The sequence below is a fragment of the Theropithecus gelada genome, chromosome 7a (genome assembly GCF_003255815.1).
Source record: "Theropithecus gelada isolate Dixy chromosome 7a, Tgel_1.0, whole genome shotgun sequence".
Taxonomy (NCBI): domain Eukaryota; kingdom Metazoa; phylum Chordata; class Mammalia; order Primates; family Cercopithecidae; genus Theropithecus; species Theropithecus gelada.
The window spans coordinates 40,759,872-40,777,132 of NC_037674.1; the positions used below are offsets into that span (position 1 = coordinate 40,759,872).

The following is a 17,261-nucleotide window of genomic DNA, read 5'->3' on the forward strand; positions in this document are numbered from 1 at the left end:
CCTATTCTGGAAGAATATGCCACAAAAGACGTTTATTAGTAAGGAAGAAAATCAAGCACCAAGATTTAAGGCAGAAAGGGATAGTCTAACTATTGTTTTGTGCAAATTTGGTCAGGTTTATTATCAGAACTTCCCTTATCTGTAAAGCTGCTAACCCCCAAGCTTTGAAGAGAAAAGATAAACAAAAGCTTTTTGTACAACAAGAAGGCCTGAACAACAAGAACGCTTTTTCTGGATTGGTTGAATGCTTTGTCCTTGAAGTCAGGAAGTATTATATCTTGCCAGTAAGGAGCTGCCATTTATTTATTTATTTATTTATTTATTCATTCATTCATTCAATCATTCATTCTTTATTTAGACGGAATCTTGCTCTGTCGCTCAGGCTGGAGTGCAGTGGCGTGATCTTGACCTTGGCTCACTGCAACCTCCACCTCCCAGGTTCAAGCAATTCTCCTGCCTCAGCCTCCCGAGTAGCTGGGATTACAGGTATGTGCCACCATGCTTGGCTAATTTTTGTATTTTTAGTAGAGACAGGGTTTCACTATGTTGGCCAGGCTGATCTCGAACTCCCAACCTCAAGTGATCCACCTGCCTCAACCTCCCAAAGTGCTGGGATTATAGGTGTGAGCCACCATGCCCGGCCAGCAGGAGCTTCCTTTTCAAGTTCTTTTGATATTGGACAATGATCTTGGCCACCTAGAACCCCTTGAGTTCAACACCGAAGGTGCAAGTGGTCTACTTGCCCCTAAATACGATGTCTGTCATTCATCCTCTAGATCAAGGGGTCATAAGGACCTTTAATGCTTATTACACCCCGTACTCTATGGAAGGGATTGTCAACACTATGGAAGAGGACCTCAACCAAGAGAACATCATGAACGTCTGGAAGGATTACACCATTGAAGATGTTGTAGAAAAACTCGTGAAGGCCATCAAACCTGAAACAATAAATTCCTACTGGAGAAAAATTGTGTCCAGATGTTGTGCATGACTTCACAGGATTTATGACAGAGACTGTCAAGGAAATCACGAAAGACATTGTGGAAAAGAGGTGTGTGTGGGGTGAAGAGTTGTGTAGGGTGAAGGGTTCAAGGTACGAATCTTGGAGAAATCCAAGAACTAATAGATATCACACTAGAGGAACGAATAGAAGATAAGTTGGTGGAGATGAGTGCCTTCAAACCAGTGCAAGACGATGAAGAAGATGTAGAAGATGCAGTGCCAGAGAACAACTGACATTAAACAATCTGGTAGAAGTGTTCCTAGTATTCGAGACCGCTTTTACAACATGGACCCTTCTGTGGTATGGGCACTGAAACTAAAGCGAGTATGCCTGCCTCTCCTGCCTCCCTTCTACCTCTACCTCTTCCTCCTCTGCCACTCTTCAGACAGTAAAACCAACCTCTCCTCCCCCTCCTCAATGTACCAAACATGAAGACAATGAGGAAGAAGACCTTTATGATGACCCACTTCCACCTGATGAACAGTAAATATATGTTCTTTTTGTTTATTTAGTGGGCTGTTTAAAATAGTAAATATATTTAAATATATTTTCTCTCTCTCTTTTTTTTTTTTTTTTTTGGAGACAAGATCTCACTCTGTTGCCAGGCTGGAGTACAGTGGTGTGATCTCACTGCAACCTGTGCCTCCCAGGTTCAAGCAATTCTCGTGTCTCAGCCTCCTGAGTAGCTAGGACTATATATATAGATGCATGATGCCATCTCCGGCAATTTTTTTCCTTTCTTCTTTTTCTTTCTTTTTCTCTCTCTTTTTTTTTTTTTTTAGTAGAGACAAAATCTCGAACAGGCTGGTGTTGAACTCCTGGCCCCAAGTGATCCTTCTGCCTTGGCCTCCCAAAGTGCTGGGTTTACAGGTGAAAGTCACCATGCCCAGCCTATTTTCTCTTCTTCTTTAAAACATTTTCCTTCCTCTACCTCACTTTGTAGTAAGAATACAGTATATAATATGTTTAACACACATAATATGTGTTAATCGACTGTTATCTGTAAGGCTTTCAGTCAACAGTAGACTATTTGTAGTTAAGTTTAGGGGGAGTCAGAAGTTATATGCATCAGCGAGGTGGCTCACACCTGTAATCCCAGCACTTTGGGAGGCCGAGGCGGGTGGATCACTTGTGGCCAGGAGTTCTAGACCAGCCTGGCCAACATGGCAAAACCCTGTCTACTAAAGATACAAAAATTAGCTGGGCATGGTGGCATATGCCTGTAGCCCCAGCTACTCAGGAGGCTGAGACAGGAGAATCGCTTGAGCCCAGGAGGTGGAGGTTGCAGTGAGCTGAGATCAAGCCACTGCATTCCAGCTTGGACCACAGTGAGACCCCATCTCCCCACCAAAAAAAAAGTTATATGCAAATTTTCAACTGCGAGAGGGGTCAGCAACTCTAACCCCCCATGTTGTTCAAGGGTCTACTGTATATCTGTTGTTTTTCTTTTTTTTCTTTTTTGAGATGGAGTCTTGGCTGGGCACGGTGGCTCAAGCCTGTAATCCCAGCACTTTGGGAGGCCGAGACGGGCGGATCACAAAGTCAGGAGATCAAGACCATCCTGGCTAACCCGGTGAAACCCCGTCTCTACTAAAAAATACAAAAAACTAGCCGGGCGAGGTGGCGGGCGCCTGTAGTCCCAGCTACTCGGGAGGCTGAGGCAGGAGAATGGCATAAACCCGGGAGGCGGAGCTTGCAGTGAGCTGAGATCCGGCCACTGCACTCCAGCCTGGGCCACAGAGCGAGACTCCGTCTCAAAAAAAAAAAAAAAGACAGAGATGGAGTCTCGCTCTGTCGCCAGGCTGGAGAGCAGTGGCATGATCTTGGCTCACTGCAACCTCCACCTCCCGGGTTCAAGCATTCTTCTGCCTTAGCCTCCCGAGTAGCTGGGACTACAGGTGCGTGCCACCATGCCCAGCTAATTTTTGTAGTTTTAGTGGAGACGGGGTTTCACCATGTTAGTCAGGGTGGTCTTAATCTCCTGACCTCATGATCCACATGCCTTGACCTCCGAAAGTGCTGGGATTACAGGTGTGAGCCACTGCGCCCAGCGCCTTTCTTTCCCTTCCCTTCCTTCCTTCCTTTCCTTCCTTTCTTTCCTTTCCTTCCTTTCTTTCCTTCCTTCCTTCTTCCTTTCTTTTTTCCCCTTCCCTTCCCTCCCCTTCCCTTCCCTTCCCTCCCCTCTCCTCCCCTCCCCTCCCCTCCCCCTCCCCTCCCCCTCCCCTTCCCCTCCCTTCCCCCTCCCCTCCCCTCCCCTCCCCTCTCCTCCCTTCCCCTCCCCTCCCCTCCCCTCCCCTTCCCTCCCCTTACCTTTCTTCGGAGTCTAGCTCTGTTGCCCAGGTGGGAGTGCCGTGGTGTCATCTCGGCTCACTGCAACCTCTGCCTCCTGGGTTCAAGTGACTCTCCTCCCTCAGCTCCCGAGTAGCTGGGATTACAAGCACACACTGCCATGCCCAGCTAATTTTTGTATTTTTTGTAGAGACCCAGTTTCACTGTGTTGGCCAGGCTGGTCTCAAACTCCTGACCTCGTGATTCGCCTGCCTCAGCTTCCCAAAGTGCTGGGATTACAAGCGTGAGGCACCATGCCTGACCTTTTCTTCTTTTTGAGACGGAGTCTCTCTCTGTTGCCCAGGCTGAATTGCAGTGGGGTAATGTTGGCTCACTGCAACCTCCATTTCCCAGGTTCAAGCAATTCTCATGCCTCAGGCTCCCGAGTTGCTGGGATTACCGGCGCCCTCTGCCACGCCTGGCTAATTTTTGTATTTTTAGTGGAGATGGAGTTTTGCCATGTTGGCCAGGCTGGTCTCGAACTCCCGGCCTCCATCTTCCACCTTGGCCTCCCTAAGTGCTGGGATTTCCAGCATGAGCCACCATGCCCGGTTTTTTTTAATGTTTTTCTTTATGTTTTATGCGTGTTTTTCTTTATGTTTTATGCGTGTCTTATATATATATTTTTATGTTTTATGCGTGTTTTTCTTTATGTTTTATGCGTGTCTTATATATTTTATGCTCCTTAACTAGGCACTTCACCAAAGAAGATACATGGATGACAAGCGCTTGAGAAGACGCTCAACATCATTAGTCATTAGGAAAATGCAAATTAAACCACAGAGATACCACTACACACCCAGTGAAGTGGTTTATTTATTTATTTATTTGAGACAGAGTCTCCCTCTGTCGCCAGGCTGAAGTGCAATGGCACAATCTCTGCTCACTGCAACCTCTGCCTCCCAGGTTCAAGTGATTCTCTTGCCTCAGCCTCCCGAGTAGCTGGGACTACAGGCGCACACCACCAGGCCCAGCTAATTTTTCTATTTTTAGTAGAGACTGGGTTTCACCATGTTGGCCAGGATGGTCTCGATCTCCTGACCTCATGATCCGCCCGCCTCGGCCTCCCAAAGTGCTGGGATTACAGGCGTGAGCCACCACGCCCAGCCGAAGTGGTTTAAAAAAATAAACAAACAATTCTACATGTTGGAGAGGATGTGGAGTAACTGAAACTCTTATATATTGATGGTGGGAATATAAACTGCTAACTACTCTGTAAAAACAGTTCTTTTTTTTTTTTTTTTTTTTTGAGACAGAGTCTTGCTCTGTCGCCCAGGCTGTGGCGCAATCTCGGCTCACTGCAAGCTCCGCCTCCCAGGTTCACGCCATTCTCCTGCCTCAGCCTCCTGAGTAGCTGGGACTACAGGCGCCTGCCACCACGCCCGGCTAATTTTTTGTATTTTTAGTAGAGATGGGGTTTCACCGTTGTCTCGATACCCTGACCTTGTGATCCGCCCACCTTGGCCTCCCAAAGTGCTGGGATTACAGGTGTGAGCCACCGCGCCTGCCCAAAAACAGTTCTTATAAAGTTAAACATCCACCTACCATAAGACTTAGCAATACCCACTTCTAGGTGTTTAGAGAAGTGAAAACTCTTGCTCAGACAAATATCTGTACAAAAATGTTTATAGCAGCTCTGTTAGCAGTCACTAAAAACTGGAAATGACAGGTGGATGGGTAAACAACTCATGGTACAGCCATACAGGAACAGAAAGGAATGCAACAACATGAGTGAATCTCAAGGCATCATGCCGAGCACAAGAAGCCAGTTCAAAAGGGTATGTACTGAATGTTTCATTTAAATGTCGGAAATGGCAAAACTAGTGATGGAGGACAGGTCAGTGTTTGTAAAGGATTACAAGTAGAGGAAGGTGTGACCACAAAGAGCAGCATGAGGAAATTTTGGAGTGATGAAACTATTTTGTATCTTGATTGTGGTGGTGATTATGCAAATCTGTATATATGTATAAAAAATCTTAGATGCACTCAGTATGCAGTGAGGATAAAATAAAAAAAAATAATAAATTTAAAATCATAAATCTGGTCAGGTGTGGTGGTGGGTCACGCCTGTAAAGAAAATACAAAGGCCGGGCGCGGTGGCTCAAGCCTGTAATCCCAGCACTTTGGGAGGCCGAGACGGGCGGATCACGAGGTCAGGAGTTCGAGACCATCCTGGCTAACACGGTGAAACCCCGTCTCTACTAAAAAATACGAAAAACTAGCCGGGCGAGGTGGCAGGCGCCTGTAGTCCCGGCTACTCGGGAGGCTGAGGCAGGAGAATGGCGTAAAAACCCGGGAGGCGGAGCTTGCAGTGAGCTGAGATCCGGCCACTGCACTCCAGCCTGGGCGACACAGCGAGACTCCGTCTCAAAAAAAAAAAAAAAAAAAAAAAAAAAGAAAATACAAAAAGTAGCAGGACATGGTGGCTTGCACCTGGAGTCCCAGCTAAGACCTGGGCAACAGAGAGACCGTGTCTCTTACAGTGGCTCATGCCTGTAATCTCAGCATTTTGGGAGGATGAGGTTGTAGGATTGCTTAAGGCCAGGATTTCGAGACCAACCTGGGCAACATAGGAAACCCGGTCTCTAAAAGAAACAAAACAAAACAGGCAGTGGCTCAAGCCCGTAATCCTAGCACTTTGGAAGGCAGAGATGGTCGGATGGCGTTGAGTCCAGGAGTTCTAGACCAGCCTGGGCAACATGGTGAAACCCTGTCTCTACTAAAAATACAAAAATTAGCCTGGCATGGTGGCCACAACTGTAGCCCCAGCTACTCTGGAGGCTGAGGTGGGATCGCTTGAGCCAGGGAGGTAGAGATTACAGTGAGCCGAGATTGCACCATTGCATTCCAGCCTGGGTGATAGAGTGAGATTCCGTCTCAAAAAAAAAAAAAAAAAATTGTTTTTAAGACAAAAAAAAATCATAGATCTGTATAACTGAAGAATTCAATTTTACTGATAGATAATTTAAATTTAAATTTAAAAATAATTGCATGGAAGCATTATTTACAATAACCAAGAAGTGTAAACAACACATGTCCATCAACAAATGAATGGGTAAACAAAATGTGGTGTACCCATATAATGGAATATTATTCATCCTTAAAAAGGAATAAAATTCTGGGCGGGCGCGGTGGCTCACGCCTGTAATCCCGGCACTTTGGGAGGCTGAGGCGGGCAGATCACCTGAGGTCAGGAGTTCGAGATCAGCCTGAACAACATGGTGAAACCCCATCTCTGCTAAAAATACAAAATTAGCCAGGTGTGGTGGTGCATGCCTGTAATCCTAGTTACTCAGGAGGGTGAGGCAGAAGAATCACTTGAACTCAGGAAGAGGAGGTTGCAGTGAGCTGAGATCACGCCATTGCACTCTAGCCTGGGCAACAAGAGCAAAACTCCATCTCAAAAAAAAAAAAAAAAAGAATAAAATTCCAATGCATGCTACAACATAGATGAACCTTAAAGACATTATGCTAAATGAAATAAACCAGAGACAAAAGGACAAATGGACGAATATTCCAGATTCCACTTATATGAGGCACCCAGAAAAGGCAATATCATAGAGACAGAAAGTAAAATAGTGGTTGCTAGGGGCTGAGAGAGTGAGAATGGGGCGTCATTATTTAATGCGTTTTGGGATGATGAAAAGTTCTGAAAATGAAAAGTAATGATGGTTGCAGAACAGTGAATATATTTAATGCCACTGAACTGTACACTTAAAAATGGTTAAAATGGTAAATTTTATGTATATTTTATCACCATTAAAAAAAGAAAAAAAACTTTAAAAATTTAAATGCAGGCTAGAAAACATGTTAAAATACACTATATATAATACATATTATATATACACTATATATAGTGTATATATAAAATACATTATATATAATATTATATTATTTATTATATATACACTATATATACTATATAAAATATATAATATATATTATAAATTATATAATATATGTAATATATATTATATGTGTAATATATATTATATGTAATACATTATTTTATATATTATATAGATGCAAAATCTCATGGAGAAAGTGAAAGAAGAGCTGGCGGCTGTGTCTCACGCCTGTAATCCAGCAACTCTGGAAGCTGAGGCAGGAGGCTTGCTTGAGACCAGAAGTTTGAGACCAGGCTGGGCAAGAAAGCCAGAACCCGTCTCTACAAAAAATACAAAAATTAGCCAGGTGTGGTGGCGAGTGCCTGTGGTCCCAGCTAGCTGAGAGGCTGAGGTGGGAGGATTGCTAGGAGGGAGTTTTCTAATAGTTGGGGCGAGGAGGGGCAGTTAAGAGCAAAGGAATGGTTAATACAAATTCCAGATAGTGACTACCCATATAGTGAGTGAGGGGTATGATGGGGAAATGGGCCAACGAGGGCTTCAAAGATGTTAACAATATACTTTTTGAACTGGATGGCAGACATCAGTGTTTTATTACTTTTCTTTGAATTATGTATGCACATAGACTATATGCATTATGTGCGAGATATACTTAAAAATCTTTAAGATGTTTCTATTTTTATTTTAGAGACAGGGCTTAAAAGTCCTGGGCAATTAGCTGGGCTCAGTGTCTTGCGCCTGAAATCCCACCTACTTGGGAGGCTGAGGCAGGAGAATCGCTTAAACGCGGGAGGCAGAGGCTGCAGTGAGCCGAGATCGCGCCACTGCACTCCAGCCTGGATGACAGAGACCCTGTCTCAAAAAAAAAAAAAAAAAAAAAAAAAAAAAAAAATCCTGGGCAGCAAGGCCCCCACTTCGCCCCCTAAAGGTTGCCCCAAGAGCACCGTGTGACTACTAAGGTATTTCCGGAGTCTAAAGACGATTATTCAGGATCATTTGCATACCCATAATACATTGCAAACAGTATTTTTTTCTGAAAAAAAAAATTCTATATTGCTTGACATTTCTAAGTATGAGAATTGTACATGCATAATTTTTTTGTATGAACTTTCTCAGGTAGTAATTCTTGGGATGAGTAGACACCATTAGTGTACTAGGAATTGTAATTACCCCAGACTTGAGTTACAGTGTCATGGAGTATACTCTGGTTTCTCTTCAGATCGCATAAATCTTTCGCCTTTTACTAAAGATTTCCGTGGAGAGGAACAACTCTGAGTCTCAACCCAATTTTTTGAGGCCTTGTACTTTGCAAGGCTATATATGGTTGTTTAATATTAGAAGTGTGTTGGATGAGGTTTTTTGTGTTTGTTCTCTATCACAGAGTTCATGGGTGTTGTGATGTGTATTAAACACTGGTTGGCACATCCTGCATGGTAGAAGCATTAAAACCTACTTAGTTTTTTTCTCCCTACCTTGCTTGTAATTATTTCTGTGTGTACTCACCTATCTTCCAAGGAAATGCGTCTTGTATATTCATGCTTTTTAACTTTATGTGATAGTCAGTTGACACACAAGTAGTACCTCCTCTGGGTTCTTTTCTTAGTCAAGGTTGTTTGGTAGATGCATGTTTTTTGTTACCTGTAATATACAGTATTCAGTTCATTTTCTTTGCAGCATTGTCTGGTTGAAATACAATGCAAGGTAGAGGTGGAATTTTTAATTTTAATAAGCCACATTAAACAACTAAAAAGAATGGAAAAATCCAGTAATCCAAAATACTATCATTTGCATATGTAATAATTATAATAATTATTGAGATATTTTACCTTATTTTTTGCCCATACTGTAGTCCTTGCTTTGGTAAGTAGGGCTAATCTTTTTTTTTATTTTTTGAGACAGAGTTTCACTCTTGTCTCCCGGGCTGGAGTGCAGTAGGGCGATCTCGGCTCACTGCAACTTCTGCCTCCCGGGTTCAAGTGATTCTCCTGCCTGAGCCTCCCGAGTAGCTGGAATTACAGGCGCCCACCACCATGCCCGGCAAACTTTTTGTATTTTTAGTAGAGATGGGGTTTCGCCATGTTGGCCAGGCTGGTCTCGAACTCCCGACCTTAGATGATCCGCCTCGGCCTCCTAAAGTGCTGGAATTACAGGTGTGAGCCGCCGCGCCTGGCCTAATCTTATATAAATAAGAGACTTAATGGACTGTCTTATCAGCTGTTTCCTTTCTGCAAGCCATTATTTGTAGGAGTCACTCTTCTGTTCCAGAAGTTGCTTTGCTTTGCTTAGTATGAATCTTCAGCTTTTTATGCTACTTATTTTGGAGACTGTTTTAAAATTTTCCACATCTAAAGCGTTCTGTATATGCAGTGCCCTTACGAAACGCCTGTGGGTAACCGAACTCCAGGATATTGCCAGCACATGCACTCCTGCCCCTTCCTGGCTGCAATCCTTTCTCTAGCCCATAGAGCCAGACACTAACCTGACTTTCGGGCTATCCCCCTTTTTTTTTAAGACAGGGCCTTGTTCTGTTGCTCAGGCTGGGGTGCAGTGGCGCGATCATGGCTCACTGCAACCTCCACCTCCCGGGTTCAAGCAAGCCTCCCGAGTAGCTGGGACTACAGGCGTGTGCCACCACACCTGGCAAATTTTTGAATTTTTAGTAGAGACGGGTTTTCACCATGTTGGCTAGGCTAGTCTTGAACTCCTGGCCTCAAGTGATCCACCCGCCTCAGCCTCCAAAAGTGCTGGGATTACAGGCAGGAGCACCGGCCTAAATTTTTAGTGATGTAACAGTTTTGAATGTTAATATTAAAATGCACAAAATACTCATCCTTTGCATCTATTTAAACTTATATTGTAATTTATCACGAGAAAGCTGTAGACATGATCTTTAAAATGTGCAAGAGGAACATAGATTTTCAAAGTTCTTTTCGGATTTAAGGGAAGAAGATATTTGACCCCCACGACCATAACGGGTGGGTCTTGTGGTCAGAACTGAGCACTAAATGGAAGCTGCGCCCTCTTGTGGCCATCGCGGAGGCTGCAGCAGAAATGAGCAAGGAGTTCCAGAACGGAGGTAACTCTGGTAATAGGAGCTAAGACCTAGAGGCCCCCCACTATCTTCCCTGTAGGGAGAGTCTCTCTTTACTGAAAAATTTGAAAAGATTGAATGTTGCTTCTACAAGAGAACCTACTTCTTGTAACTGTGGGCATCTGGTCACAACAAATAGAAACCAGAAAACAATCTACAAGAATGATTTAATGTTAATCTGTTACTGTAGCCTGGACACAGTGGCTCACGCCTGTAATCCCAGCACTTTGGGAAGGCGACGCGGGAAGATCAGTTGAGGCCAGGAGTTCAAGACCAGCCTGGCCAACATAGTGAAACCCCTTCTCTACTAAAAATACAAAAATTAGCCAGGTGTGGTGGGGCGCGCCTGTAATAATCCCAGCTACTCAGGAGGGTGAGTCAGGAGCATCGCTTGAACCTGGGAGGCAGAGGTTGCAGTGAGCTGAGATTGTACCACTGCACTCCAGCCTGGGTGACAGAGTGAGCCTCTATCTAAAAAAAAACAGGAGAATCGCATGAACCCAGGAGGCGGAGGTTGTGAGCCCAGATCATGCCACTGCACTCCAGCCTGGGTGACAAGAGCAAAATTCTATCTAAAAAAATATATAAAAAATAAATTAAATTAAACAAATAAACAAAAGCCCCATTAATCTGTTAGTGTAGACTGATCAACACTATATGAGATTAAAGCAAAATCATTTGGTAATCCTATGAATGCATAAGCATATTGATAAAATTTATATATAGTATAAAATCTATCCATTTTATATATAGTATATATAGTATATATAGTATATAGTATATATAGTATATATATAGTATATAGTATATATAGTATATATTTATATTATATTATATTGTATTATATTATTTTACTTTTGATACAGAGTCTCGCTCTGTCATCCAGGCTGGAGTGCAGTGGTGCAATCTAGGTTTACTGCAACCTTAACCTCCCGGGCTCAAGTGATCCTACCACCTCATCCTCCCAAGTAGTAGAGACTACAGGCTCACACCACCCCACCTGGCTAATTTTTGTATTTCTTTGTAGGAACAGGGTTCCGCCATTTCACCCACAGGCTGGCCTCGAACTCCTCGGCTCAAGCCATGCTTCAGCCTCGGCCTCCCAAAGTGCTGGGATTACAGGCATGAGCCACCAAGCCCAGCTATGTCTTAATCTTATTACAATAGGAATAGATGGGAATCTGCTTAAAGTAGAATAACAACCAAAAACATCACACATAACCGAAAGTATTGTGAACTTTTTAGAGTCTGGAAGAAGACAAAAATAACAGTATCACTGCTTCCATTCAATTTTTCACTAAGGGCCTTGCCAGGAAAGTAAAACAAGAAAAGTCAGGGGGAGGGAAAAGTATAAGGAATGAAAAAAGAAAAACACAATTATTGTTATTCTCAGTCCATATGATTATATTCATAGAAGATCCAAAAGGATTTGGAAGTATATTATTCAATATGGTAACCACTGGCCACATGTGGCTATTGAGCATTTGAAATGTGGTCAGTCTGAATTGAGATGTACTGTAAGTATAAAATACACACTGGATTTTTTTTTTTTTTTTGGAGACGGAGTCTCGCTGTGTCACCCAGGCTGGAGTGCAGCAGCACGATCTTGGCTCACTGCAACCTCTGCCTCCCGGGTTCAAACAATTCTTCTGCCTCAGCCTCCCGAGTAGCTGGGACTACAGGCACATGCCACTGCACCCCGCTGATTTTTATATTTTTAGTAGAGACAGGGTTTCGCCATGTTGGCCAGGCTGGTCTTGAATTCCTGACCTCAGGTGATCCAACCACCTCAGCCTTCCAAAGTGCTGGGATTACAGGTGTGAGCCACTGTGCCCGGCCAGTTATTTCTTAAATTAAATTAGCGTGAATTGTTGCTGGAAATGGAAGTGCAAGCCACACCATAAATAATGGATCAGGGTGAGTCCAGGCTTTGGATTCACAAGTTCTAGAAACTCCATGACCCTTTATGGAGACTGGTATGGCTAAAAACAAGTTAACTTTCCTTTCAGTTCTCTAAACAGTGAAAGCTATCCAGGACCCTTCCAGAGTGAAGCGGAGCAAAGGCCAGCAGATGAATGTCCCGTAAAACCCAGGAGTAAGGAAACAGTCTCTCCCAAGGCTCAATGCGGGGAGAGCTCAGTGTTCAGAGAACCCACCTCTTAGCCTGTCCCCTTAGCCCCTGTGGCTAAGTCCTATGAAGTGTAGGTATTATCATATGGTGAGAACTTTGCATCTCCACGGGTCTCTTTAACTTCTCATTACATTATGAAGATAGCAAGCATGCAAGACTATCAAAACAGATGTATGCTGCCTGGCACAGTGGCTCACACCTTTAATCCCAACACTTTGAGAGGTAGAGGTGGGAGGATCCCCCGAGCCCACCAATTTGAGACCAGCATGGGCAACATGTCTTTCAACATAGGGAGACCCACCCATCTCTACAAAAAATTAAAAAATAAAATAAAATTAGCCCGATGTGGTGGCTCGCTGACTGTAGTCCCAGATACTCGGGTGACTGAGGCAGGAGGATTGCTAAAGCTGAAGCAGCAAGTGCTTAAGCCCAGCAGTTTGAGGCTGCAGTGAGCTATGACTGCCGCAGGCCGGGCGCGGTGGCTCACGCCTGTAATCCCAGCACTTAGGGAGGCCGAGGCGGGCGGATCACGAGGTCAGGAAATCGAGACCATCCTGGCTAACATGTGTGAAACCCCGTCTCTACCAAAAATACAAAAAAATTAGCTGGGCGTGGTGGCGGGTGCCTGTAGTCCCAGCTACTCGGGAGGCTGAAGCAGGAGAATGGCGTGGAGCGAGACTCCATCTCTTAAAAAATAAAATAAAATAACATAAAAAAAATTAGCCGGGCATGGTGGAAGGCTGAGGCAGGAGAATGGGGTGAACCCGGGAGGCACAGCTTGCAATGAGCCACACTCCAGCCCGGGCAATAGAACGAGACTCCGTCTCAAAAAAACAAAAACAAAAATAAAAACGAAAACAAACAGCCCTGGCTACAATAACCTTCCAGCAGTCAAGAAGATGACCTTCAGCCAGTACCTCTATAGCAACCTCTGCAAGGGCTTGGGGGCCTTGCTCTCAGAACAGGGCTTTAATGTTACGAACAAGTTCCTGACCTACTTCCCCGGGAGGAGCACGGAGGATGGCCTCAAGCACGAGTATTGCTGTGAGATCGCCCCCTCCCCTACTGACCCCTCGATGTTCCCCACGTGGCCCGCAAAGAGTGAGCAGCAGTGTGTGAAGTGAAGCACCAGCACGCTCCCAACCGACCCGCGCCCCGCCAAGGAGCCAGCCAGCTGGGTGATGGCCACCTGAAGGAGACTGGCTTCCACTTCACCATCACAAACCACGGCGCCTCGGTCGCGGGCCCAGCTTCAGCCTCAAGTTCTGAAGGTCAGAGCCAAATCCAAGTCATGGGGAGGACTCAGCCCGGACCACGGGGCCAGCTGCTGCAGCTGAGCTGCCTTGAGTCTCAGAACTCCTCATCTTTATTTTGTGTTCCACATTTCGTTTTGTATTTTGGTTTGTAAATTTGTAGAATTAAATCACGTTTTCCTTGTTGTGGGAGGGAAAAACTGAGCAAACAAACAAACAAAACCAGATGGATGTTTGCTCACCAATGAGCCATATCAAAAGAAGCCGGTACAAAAGGCCACATGTTGTATGCTTCCTTTTATGTGAAATGTCTAGAATGGGCCTACTAGAGACAGAAAGTAGATTAGTGGTTGCCAGAGGCTGGGTGAAGGAGCGGGTGGGAAGTAACTTCTAATGGGCACTGTTTTATTTTTCTGAGTGGCAAAAACATTCTGACCGGGCATGGTGGCTCACCTGTAATCTCAGCACTTTGGGAGGTCAAGGTGGGGAGATCACTTGAGGCCAGGAGTTCATGACCAGCCTGGCCAACATGGTGAATCCCTGTCTCCACGAAAAATACAAAAATTATCTGGGCATGGTGGCAGATGCCTATAGTCCCAAGTACTCGGGAGGCTGAGGCGGCAGAATCTCTTGAACCTGGGAGATGGAGGTTGCAGTGAGCCAAGATTGCACCACGGCACTCTAGCCTGGGGAGCAGAGCAAGACTCGGTCTCAAAAAAAAAAAAAAAAAAGAAAAACAATAACAAAAAGACCCAAAACAAACAAAAAATTCTAAAATTATATTGTGGGGATGATCCTACAACTGTGAATATACTAAAAACCATTGAATTGTATATTTTATGTATGTATGTATGTATGTATTTATTTATTTATTTATTTATTTATTTATTTTGAGACGGAGTCTCGCTCTGTCGCCCAGGCTGCAGTGCAGTGGCACAATCTCGGCTTACTGCAAGCTCCGCCTCCCGGGTTCACGCCATTCTCCTGCCTCAGCCTCAGAGTAGCTGGGACTACAGGTGCCCACCACCACACCTGGCTAACTTTTTGTATTTTTAGTAGAGACGGGGTTTCCCTGTGTTAGCCAGGATGGTCTTGATCTCCTGACCTTGTGATCCGCCCGCCTCAGCCTCCCAAAGTGCTGGGATTACAGGTGTGAGCCACCGTGCCGGGCCGAATTGTATACTTTAAATGGGTGGATTGCTTGGCTTTTAAATTATATCCAGTAAATCTATTTTTTAAATGTATTAGACAAATTTAAATTACATGCATGTCAAATATGATTGACTTGCTAGCAAAGGAGCAGCAAAGTGAAAAAAAAGTGTTGGTTCAGAGAAGGTGTGAAAGTCGGGAAATGAAATGTTCACACCAGCGGCTGTAGAAGTCTTAGAGCTGGCTGGGTGTGGTGGCTCAGGCCTGTAATCCCAGTTCTTTGGGAGGCTAAAATGGGAGGATTGCTTGTGGCCAGGAATTCCAGACCAGCCTGTACTGCTTTCCTTTCACTGGTTGCCCAGTGAGCACGTTCCTTAGAAAGGAATTCCCTATAGGCTGGTCAGAGCCCACGCTGTAGCGAGAGGACAGCACTATTTTTTTTTACTTATTATTTTTTGTAGAGATGGCAGGTCTCGAACTCTGGGCCTCAGGCGATCCTCCCGCCTAGGATAAGGAGACACGAGGTCTGAAACAGGAATAGCAAGATTGCATCCCCAACAGCAGCGTCCGGTGGGGCAGGAAACCTGAAACAGAGCACTCAAGCTCCAATTTTAAACAGGACATTGCCAGGAATTCTCAAATGGCATACAAAATTCAGTATATCCCCGGAGTGCACAGTTAAAAATAACATCAGAACGCCCCTGTGCCCACCACACAGTTTAAAAAAACGGAAATTGTCAAACTTTTTAAACAAACCCCTGTGTGCACTTACCCAGTCGCACCTCTAGCTCCTCACCGAAGGGAGGAACTACTATCCTGAATTGTGTCAATCATTTACTTGCCAATTTTTTCTCTTTCAATTTAATAGCAGTCTTATTTAAAATAAATCAAACTCAGACGTACAAATACACAAAACAGATAAAACCTGAGTCTCTGACCAGGAAAGCGTTATTTTCTAGTCAGCCAGTCTTCGGCTTGGCCCCCTAACGGTGACATAAGGCACTCTGTGAAATGCTCCGTTCCGGAATCAAAAGATTGATCCGATTATTTGCATACCCATAATGCACTGCTCACAGTACAAATTTAAAACGGCAAAATCAAACATTTTTATTCTAAGCATGTTCTGTGAAAATTAGAGTTTCGTTTAAACAGTGCTCTGAAAATTTTTTTCTAAATATAGAACCTTGGCATTAACTAGTCACCATCATTATACTAGGAGTTTCTGTTACCCGAGAGGCGAGTTGTGGAACTAGGCATCATACTCTGGTTTCTCTTCAGATCGTATAAATCTTTCGCCTTTTACTAAAGATTTCCGTGGAGAGGAACAACTCTGAGTCTTAAACCAATTTTTTGAGGCCTTGTTTCGGCAAGGCTATCTAAAGTTGTCTGAAAATTAGAAGTGGTTTTGAGGTTGTTTTAGATGTTATCGTGGATGGTTGGTTGTTTTAGGTATTATACTGTTTCCGGTTTTGCTTTGAAAATGTTTGGTGCTTTTAAGTTTTCTGCTGAAGTGCAAGCGTGCTTTTCTGGTTAAGTTCTTAACAACGACTCTGAAGTATTTACTTTAATGTCATTAATATGGAAGATTCTTAAAAAAGTGTTTTGACTGGGGGTGGAGGCTTATAGCAGTAATCCTAGCTCATTGGGAGGCCGAGGTGGGCGAATCACTTGAGGTCAAGAGTTGGAGACCAGCCTGGGCCAACATGGTGAAACCCCATCTCTACTAAAAATACAAAAAGTAGCCGGGCGTGGTGGCGGGCGCCTGTAATCCCAGCTATTCGAGAGGCTGAGACAGGATAATTGCTTGAATCCTAGAGTTGGAGTTTGCAGTGAGCCGAGATTGTGCCACTGCCCTCCACCCTGGGCCACAGAGCTAGACTCCATCTTAAAAAAACAAACAAACAAAACAAACAAAAAAACAAGGATTCTACACTGCTTTCTTAGTCTTCTGAATCCTGTGTATATTTTGCATTTAGCACATTTCAATTAGGACTAGCTGCATTTCAAGTGCTCAATCAGCCCACGTGGCACACGTGGCCAATGACTAATAATTGCCCTGCCACCTCTGTTAGGTATAAAACGTTTGAACAGAGCACAGTGTATAGATCCGTTCTCCTTTCCTATAGGTTTTGGGGTTTTGCCAGATTTTGGCCATTGGAACTCCTTGAACCTATGCAAGATTTTATTTCCTTAAAGTGTGGAATGGAATGGCTGGGTCTTAGGGCAGGTAGGTAACTGCATAGTAATTTTTCCCCAAATTATGTACTTATTTGCAGTTCCACAAATGGCCTATTATATTCCCATTGCTTCTCACCCTTACTGGCCTTGAAATGCTCAGAAGTTGCCGGGCGTGGTGGCTCACCCCTGTAATCCCAGCACTTTAGGAGGCCAAGGCAGGCGGATCACTTGAGGTCAGGAGTTCGAGACCAGCCTGCCTAACATGGGCGAAACCCCGTCTCTA

The 17,261-nt window shown here is 44.3% G+C and overlaps 2 non-coding genes across 2 annotated transcripts; both read left to right on the top strand.

The window, feature by feature from the left end:
• The first annotated feature begins 8,375 nt into the window (after positions 1-8,375).
• On the top strand, positions 8,376-8,492 carry LOC112628219. Its single transcript, XR_003120381.1, has one exon. It is a non-coding gene; the product is annotated as a U5 spliceosomal RNA (small nuclear RNA).
• A 7,566-nt stretch (positions 8,493-16,058) lies between these two features.
• LOC112628218 lies at positions 16,059-16,174 on the top strand. Its single transcript, XR_003120380.1, has one exon. It is a non-coding gene; the product is annotated as a U5 spliceosomal RNA (small nuclear RNA).
• The last annotated feature ends 1,087 nt before the right edge of the window (positions 16,175-17,261 follow it).